Genomic DNA, 7620 nt, shown 5'->3' with positions numbered 1-7620 from the left:
CCATGCACTTCTCTGGCTATGGCGAAGCCCTGTATACCTAGATGCAAATTCATTTTACGGTGGTTTACATTAATCTGTAACTTAAACAAAAAAAAAACAGACAATTGTATAATCTAGTCTAGGTTCAATGCAGTAAGAGATGATTGATTTGTGAGGTGTTTTTGTCCTCTTGTTCTACTCACGTCAGTACAAGTACAGCATGGCCTGTGCATTCTGTTCATGTGTCAGGGTGGCCGAGGCGATGCAAGGTCACCCACAGCATACAGAGAGTGAGAATGAGGGCAGTCCCTACCCAACCCACCCTCCCCCCACCGGAGATCCTGGGACCTGAAGTCCCATTTATCATGCAGGGCAAGTTTCTGAACCAAGGCTTCACATGAGTCATCCAGGATTCGGTGAGGATTCAGTATTTTAAGTGCAGCATATTCCAAAATGCAAAGAACTTTCAGATTATTCTAATTGTCCTGAAGGTGCTGATTTGGGTCAGGAGTAGGGAAAAAGGTAGATGACGTAGAGTAGTGTGTTTTCAGGAGAGAACTGGTACAAATGTCTGGTTGCTTCAATTGTTAAACAGGTAAAGAATTGAACTGGCCAGGGTTTAATTAAATAAACCCGAAAAGCGGATGGGAGGAAGTTATTAATAAAGAATCATATCTTAATCTGAAAATTATATGTGAGGTAAAAATTAAGATAGGCTTCCGAATTGCATATATTTCCCAATACTCCCAGAAGTATATAAGCATGTTTTATATGAACTACCATGTATGCCTACTTCAACCAGTATGGCAGAGGTTTTATGATTGTAGCAGAAATAAAGCCAAGTGTTAGTCACCGAATTTATGCTTTTCTTCTGAAAGCTCTTATGAAAGGGCTTGTTTACAGCAGTCACACTTCCCCATGCAGATTTATTCAGAGAGTTCCTTGGAACATGAGCCTCTGTACTGGCACTTCTCTCAAGGGAACGAAGTTTACAAACTTTTGTCATAAAGTATGACGGGTCCCGATTATGGGCTGAATTAGCTGATCACACGGACTTCAGTTTGGGGTTTGTTTGTTGGACTTGGAGTGTTCTCATGAACGTGGAAGTTTTCCAAGGCCTTCTGAAGGCCGGGCTAGACAGAGTGCCTGATAAAAATAACCTCACTTGGTCCCAAATGGCCCCATCTTTCTATTTACCCATAAGCCACTGCTGTTCTACATGCCTTTCTTTCATGCCTTATATCAGCCAGTTCTAGAATCCTACAAACATATCAATATCTGTTTTTTTGTTTCAAGAAGTCAAGCATGAAAGTCAGAGACCCTGCTATGTCAAACAGCTGCACTGTACTTTGTGCAGTTAGATGTTTTTGCTTGACGCTTAGGAAATGTTTAATTTTTCACTTCTCTGCAGCACGTCTCGGCTTCTGCAGTGCACTGCGCAACCACTGAGTCGAGAGCGATGTGGCTCCTCAGTCCAATAATGAAAGTGGACAGTGTGCACATAGTGAACATTTGTGAGACGCGTCCTTTGGAAATGCAGTTATTAAAACATTGTTCATAGTTTGATATGAGGGATTTGCCATTAGAAATGCAATCACATAACCTGGGAAATTAAAAAAAAAATCCATGTTTTCCAGAACTACATTCCAGTATAGGCATGCTGTGAGCCGGGAGCCTATCCGGAGAAGCACGGGGCACAGGGCCGTGGACATATTGGACAGGATGTCAGTGCTTGATAGGACACATGACCACACAGCAAGGAAAATTCAGAGTCACCGATTCACTAAACGACATGCTTTAGAAGAGTGAGAGATCAGCTGTGAGCAGGTTTCTAACCAACCACTGGAAAGGTGAGGCTGCCAAAAACAAGGACAAAGCAAAGACGGAGATAAACAATAGCAAATGCTAAGGATAAAACAAAACTGGATAAACGAAACAAAAGGTAAAGCAGGCCTTGAGCCAGTCGCAAATCCATAACTGGAGAGATGCCAACTTCTCAGCCACTCTCTCAAACCATAGGGCTACACAGCAGCCCAGGGAGCAAGGAAACACACTCGGGACAGAGGGACTTTTATGGCCAGTGACACCTGCTGGCCACTTGAGGACAAAACAAACAGGACAGGGCCATATAGACACTGATCCTGACAGAGCTGTAGCTGCCCCCGTTTGGCTACTTTTACAGTCTCAAGATCACTGGCACTCAGAATGACTCCCGTTCTCAAATGTTAATCACAAGCTGCTTCCTCATAAGTCAACAGCTCAACCCAGCTGGTTCGGCAGCAAATACAACTGTATCGTGGCTCGGTCTTAAGGAACTATGTCTGACTAATAGTTGGGTCATTACCAAACGTGCCTGTAGAGCAGCCAGATCATTATCTAACATTATTTAACAGTCATCTTACTGAACACGCTAGCTCAGTCTCACGCCATTAGAACTGATTTCCACAATGGTGAGGGAGTTATGCTTGTGTTAGCCTAATCTCCCACATAGGTAGGTATAATATAACTGGTAGGTGACATTTCGTGCATTTCAATTGCTCCACTGTTGATTATTTTATCTTCATGTACTATATTTTATGCACTATCAACTAGCAATATATGCATTCTTATTTTTTTCTAACATTATTAAAAAAATCTTCCTTAAGATATTAATACGCATACACTTTTGAGAGAGAGCTATTATAAGGAACAGTAAGCAGGGAACAACATGGTAGAACGGTGGCTTCACACCTCCAGTGTTGGGGGTTTGATTCCCACCCACTCCTTCAACATTATGGATTTTATTCCTGCCTCATACCTCCAGCACTGTGGTTTTCATACCTGCCCTACACCTCAATGTCTGATTCCCCCCAACACCGTCAATACTGTTGGTTTGATTCCCACCCACTCCTCCAGCACCGTGGGTTCGATTCCTGCCCCACCTCTGTAATAGAACTTGTTTTCCCTTCAGCCAATGATGCATTTTAGATAAGTCAACTTCCCTAAAATTCCCCATGGTGTGTACATGCACACTGTGATGACCCAGCATCCCTTCCTGGGGTCTCCTTAAACTCTAGGATTCGTGCAGTTTTCAGGGGTTATTTCACAGTACAAGCCCATTACTGCCCCCATGTTTAGGTGCGAATAGGCCAAACAGGCACCTGCTGGGCTGGGACAACAGCGCTGGAGCTGTGGATTAGCATTCTAGCTGCTGGCTGTCAGTTAGCAGGATTAAAAGGGGATTTTCTTTTCAGGATCTGAACACATGTTATGTTTTGTTTTTGCTGTTTACAGCCCAAAGGGCTTTTTTTTTTTCTTTTGAGTTTGCTTTGTTCATCATAGAGACATGATCAGTTTACAGTCTCAAGTCACTCCAAATCCTGAATCATGAATGTAAAATGGTAAAAAAAATTGCACCATTTTAAAGGTTTCTTTCATGTTTTATTTCATAATACTGTATGGGGAAAAACAACAGTTTCTGTAATATATCTGGTAAGTGGTATTTCGTATCTGAATATATTGTGGAGAAGATAATAATAAAATATTAATAATAATAATAATAATAAATAGGCTTTACATCTTAAAAATATTCTAAATGTGTTGATAAAATACATTAAATGCTGCATCTATATTTAATTGCTTACAACTTAAAAGGCATAAACCCCAAAAACCAGCTGTTAAATTATAAATAAGCTCTGTGTATTTTATTGTAAACCATGCTTGATGGTTTTGCCATGTGACGTGCTTTCAATGTTCCATCATAAACTCATGGTCTGCGTTTACATTACGACTGGGCTATAGTATGATGGCTCAGTTATAATGCATTTTAACGCATACACTGGTCGTAAGTTTTTAAATATGGAACTTAAAAAATAAAACTCAACGGAGAATTTTCGTCAAGCATGTCTCAAAAGCACTTGGAAAGGCTCCGTCTATACGTTGTAAAAGCCTGAAGCATCCCAACTCCCCGAGTAATACAGTTTTACGTTGGATGCGTCCCTCAGCCAATACTAGAAATGTGGCAACCAGCTGTATTTCAAATAACAAAAAACGGCGGTATAAGTACCCCTCCGTTAAAATACAGATGTTACTGAAATGGGTGTGCCGAAAATAACTTTAAAACGCTCATTTAAAGCCTGTAAACAATAGTCGTTTTTTGCCACTAGGTTGCGTGAAAATTAAGATAATCAACAGAAACCGACTATCATCAAAATGTAAGCAAAGGCAAACGTTCATTACCAAGTCGAAAAAAGGGAAACACGCTGGAAATTAACGCATCCGTTTTGGTATTTCACTCTGCTTTGCAATTGCAATTTCCTCAATCGATTGCTTACTTTCAACCTTAAACCAGGACATTTACTACGTTTTAGGATTAAACATTCGAGCCCTCACGTCGTGACATTTTGTTAAATACGTTTTTTGCTTTTTTTATTACCCACCTCCCTCAGCACAAACACATTCTTCTGGAGGTTGTTTTGATCGCTAATGTCAACGAGTTTGTTAGTGGGCGTGGGAAGCATGATCGCCCGCAGTCAGTCCGGGCGAAGGCGGCGCGTAGTAGGAAAGCGCTCCGCAGACGCTGTAATCTCAGCCCAAAGTCTAAAGCTGAAGAACAGAAAACGCAATGATCGCGGGCCGAAGTCCAAGAATAATGCGTCCTCGTGTACAACTGACACGCCAAGTTTGCAGGATCCAAAGGATGAACAGTTTCTGCTTGCGTGACCCTGCTTGCGTATTATTAATAGCGCTGGCTGAGTCACTGTACTTGTAGTAAGCTAAACTGCTGGTGCTACTCACGCAATCAGGGCAACATTACAGCACCGAGCAAGCAATATCACCCTATCAGATAAAAACTGTAATTATCTGACTCATTTCTGGTTTCACTTTACACACACCCAGGACAAATATAAAGTCTGGAGTCTGATCCTAAATTCACCCCAGTTAAGTACATTGTATTTTCTCCTGCTGCAGTGACAAGGTTAATTCCTGGAGGGTACAGTTATGCGGAGCCAAACAGTTAACTTGCAAATGCTTTATTTAGTCATTTTGTTTTTATATACACACATGATAATATTAGGGCCAACTCTGACCTGGAGTTAGAGGCTTATGGCTTAAAATTTTCTTACATTTATTTTTATATGACGCAGAGTCGTATCGGTTTTCGGATTTGCAGTGTTTATGCACAGGATATGGCAACCACACAAAAGTACTACCCAGTGGGTGGTTTAAAGTAAGACAATGTAAGGACAGGCTCTACGCACACCCCTGCCTGTTTGGTTTTCTAAATGATACATGATCCGTTCTGGTATAGCAACCTTTAGCAGTGAAACACCTTAGGAATGGCAGACGTCACAATCAGGAGACAGTGTCAGAACACCTTTATGAAATCACGCCAGCTTTGAGCTGCACAATTATTCCATAAGCGTGCTACGTTGAAAGCCGAGCATTCTCTTTAGTCACACCCCCAAGGTCACTCCGTGTTGTATTATGACAACAAAATATTGCAGTTATTCTATATGAACATGAATAGATTGTAACAAATAATGCACTGCTCAAAAAAATTAAAGGAACACCTCTTTTAGCTCATGCTTCACTAAGCTCACATGTCAATACTGGGAATAGAGTATTGGATTAAGTCAGTTGAATTGCTGGGATATTGATTTGGTAAGTTAAGTAGCAGAGGGGGTTATTAATCAGTTTCAGCTGCTTTGGTGTTAATGAAATTAACAACACGTGTACTAGACGGGCAACAATGAGACGACCCCCAAAACAGGAATGGTTTAACAGGCGGAGGCCATTAACATTTTTCCTTCTTCATCTTTTCTGGCTGTTTGTTCACTAGTTTTGCATTTGACTACAGTCAGTGTCACTATTGGTAACATGAGGCGACACCTGGACCCTACAGAGGTTGCACAGGGAGTCCAACTGCTCCAGGATGGCGCATCAATACGTGCCATTGCCAGAAGGTTTGCTGTGCCTCCCAGCGCAGTCTCAGGGGCATGGAGGAGATTCCAGGAGACAGGCAGTTACTCTAGGAGAGCTGGACAGGGACGTAGAAGGTTGTGAACCCATCAGCAGGACCGGTATCTGCTCCTTTGTGCAAGTAGGAACATGATGAGCATTGCCAGGGTCCTACAAAATGGTGTGAATGTCTCTGACCAAACAATCAGAAACAGACTTTATGAGGGTGACCTGAGGGCCCGATGTCCTCTAGTGGGCCCTGTGCTCTAGTGGGCCCTGTGCTCACTGCCCGGCACCGTGGAGCTCGATTGGCATTTGCCATAGGATACCAGAATTTGCAGGTCTGCCACTGGTGCCCTGTGCTTTTCACAGATGAGAGCAGGTTCACCCTGAGCACATGTGACAGATGTGAAAGGGTCTGGAGAAGCCATGGAGAATGTTATGCTGCCTGTAACACTGTTCAGTATGATCAGTTTGGTGGTGGGTCAGTGATGGTCTGGGGAGGCATATCCATGGAGGGACGCACAGATCTCTACAGGCTAGGCAACGGCACCTTGACCGCCATTAGGTATCGGGATGAAATCCTTGGACCCATTGTCAGACCCTATGCTGGTGCAGTGGGTCCTGGGTTCCTGCTGGTGCACGACAATGCCGAGTCTCTTGTGGCGAAAGTATGCAGGTACTTCCTGGAGGATGAAGGCATTGATACCATTGACTGGCCCCCATACTTGCCTGACCTAAATCCAATAGAGCACTTCTGGGACATTATGCTTCGGTCCATCCGACGCTGCCAGGTTGCACCTCAGACTGTCCAGGAGCTCAGTTATGCCCTGGTCCAGATCTGTGAGGAGATCCCCCAGGACACCATCCATCGTCTCAAGCACATGGGAGCGATTCCCAGGTTTGTTCATCATTAATCAATCATAACAGTTCATGTATTTCATGCAGTTACTATATTTTGTTCATGATTTGTACTTGAGTACTAACTGAGGTCCTCAGTTACTTGTGCCCCTCAAGTAAAGTGGCTCATTTAAGCCAAAGCACTGAAGCATGGTGTCTAGTGAAGAAAACAACAGCTGCTAACAGGAAGTGAAATCTGCTTCGTGCTTACAGATATACTATCATCTGCATGCGTAGACTGGGGGAAACTAAAAACCACACGAGTATCAAGTAGTATTGTCTGAAAAAGCTTCTTTGACTTGACATTCGAGCCTCATCTGACCTTGACTGACAAAGACTTCATGGAACTTCATCACTTTCATGCCTTGTTGTGTCGTTTTTAAGCATAGGTCATGCTGCGATTGTCCTCGTATGTTTTCTTGCTTGCTTCTTTGGCTGTTTGCCTTAGCGTTTCGCCAGTGATTATCTGGGGTCGACCTTGTCCTTTCCCCCAGCTCTGTAATGGCAGCGCAGCCTGGGTGTGGAGCGTGGGGGTGGCTACACCCCAGTATCTTCTCTGTGTTTGCTTTCAGTGCTAGGACTGTTGCCTGGGGTTAGTAGGTCTGAGCCACAACTTGGCTCAGTTTACTGGGAAGAACCCCCCCCCCCCCCCATCTCTCCCTCTGATTTCAAAAATAAATGTAAACCAAAACTGAGTTCAACAAACAGTCCAGGATATCAAAAGAGCTCAGTGACATGCTGGTAAACACAGGTTATATCTATTTGTTGTTGCTGTCAAACACAGGGAACACAGCCATTTTG

This window comes from Brienomyrus brachyistius, chromosome 13, assembly GCF_023856365.1.
Source record: "Brienomyrus brachyistius isolate T26 chromosome 13, BBRACH_0.4, whole genome shotgun sequence".
Classification (NCBI taxonomy): domain Eukaryota; kingdom Metazoa; phylum Chordata; class Actinopteri; order Osteoglossiformes; family Mormyridae; genus Brienomyrus; species Brienomyrus brachyistius.
The sequence above is the reverse complement of the archived record's forward strand: the minus strand, read 5'-3'. Positions refer to the sequence as shown.